We start from the raw sequence: 1,689 nt of genomic DNA on the forward strand, positions 1-1,689 counted from the left end.
GAGCGGCTGAGCAGCACTCGCAGCCCCTCGCTCCCTCCCCAGGCGGCGCCCGGGAGATCCCAGGAGGCGGGATCGCTGCTCCCTCCCAGACACTGCCGGCCAGGCCCCGGGGGAAGCCGCTGAAGGGACCTGGGAACCTTGGGGCCACCGGGGCAGGCTGCTTCCAGGTGTGGTTCGTGCTCCCGAGGAGCGCAGTGTCGCGAACTCAATGTCATCCTTCTATCCGGGGCTAGGGGCAAGGCAGCATTCTCCTGGCACCCCTGCCACTCCCCCAAGTCTACCGGTGTGGTCTGTGCTGTGGGTCCTGCGGTGCGAGGAGCTCCGGAGCCTTCACGCTGAGCTGTCAACTACAGCACCCACCAACCACGTGTGGCCATTTAGATGCGAATTAAATAGTTAGAAGTTCAGTTCCTTGGTGGCAGGTGGAGTGAGTGAGTGTGTGTGTCTTGCTGGGAGGAGTGGCTAATGGACAAAGCAGGCAGGAATCATTTCCACAATCACAGAAGTTCCTCTGGGCAGCGCTGGGGACCTCTCATTAGAAGCCCTGTGCTGGGGTACGAACGAGGGCTTGGCCTGCCTGTCCCCACCCCATCCGCCAGGTCCACCCTTCCCAACGCTATTCTCTGCGGACCTGGCGAAGGCTGCCCAAGGCTGAGCCTGTCCAGGAGCCTGAGCCCCGAGGGTAGGGCTACTTGCCTGGCAGAAGCTGCCTAGTGAGCTCACAGCGGGTGAATTTTGAGGCTGTGGAATAACGGGAGCCATCATGATGTCGCTGTTGTCATCAAGTAAGAATTCAAATTCCTAGGGACAAGGGGCTTCTGGGGCTGGGGGACTATCCAGGAACCCAGGACACCGCTCTCCTCTGCTCCACTGAGGTGTGGCAGTGCAGGGCTGGCTGGAATCGGGTACCGCACTTGACTCAGCGTCAGCCCTGAGTAGCGTTTCCTGTGTCTGGACTCAGCCTCCCCGATGTGTAACCCTCCGTGTCTACCCTCCTTCTGTGGGGCGGGAAGGAAGGCTGAGAGGGAGAGTGTGTGTTCACGTTTGCGGGACAGAGCACTGAGGCATCGTTTCACTTTTCCCATAGGACCTCAGATCCCCACATGCCCTCTTCAGGGACACGGCCACGATCTTGGGGCACCCATCCCGAACTCACCAGGAGCCCCTAGACTTACACAGTCACTCAGAGGTGTGGATCAGCCTTGCATCCAAGGCTGACAGGGAAGACAACTGGGATGGGACCCTCCTCACTGTCCCCAGCGCCCTGCCCGGTGGGGCCCTGCAGTGCCAAGGGCATACTGTTTTCGAGGGCACCCCCAGTTCTACAGGCTCTCCAGAGCCCACCGGGCCATGTACCTGGCTGGAAGAACCTCAGTTCTGCACACGCGGTGCCACACCAGCTGGGCCTGGCCGCCCGGGGGGCAAGTCACCACAGGGAGCTTGGGGGCTTGCCACCCTAAGCCCCGCATTGGACTCAGGGAGCAGAGGTTGGGGTCTTGCCCTGGGCACCTCTCCGCGGCCAGTTCTGCACACAGGAGTCTAGAGTTGCTGTGGCACCTCCTCCCCGGGGGTCCACAATTGTGCTCCGCACACTTATGCGAGGAGCTGCCCTACTGCACCCCACGGTGCGGCAGGCGCGGCTGAGCCCAGAGGGCGGGGTCTGCAATTGCGCTGCGGACGTCTCTCGCG

This window comes from Colobus angolensis, unplaced genomic scaffold (genome assembly GCF_000951035.1).
Source record: "Colobus angolensis palliatus isolate OR3802 unplaced genomic scaffold, Cang.pa_1.0 Scaffold82, whole genome shotgun sequence".
Classification (NCBI taxonomy): domain Eukaryota; kingdom Metazoa; phylum Chordata; class Mammalia; order Primates; family Cercopithecidae; genus Colobus; species Colobus angolensis.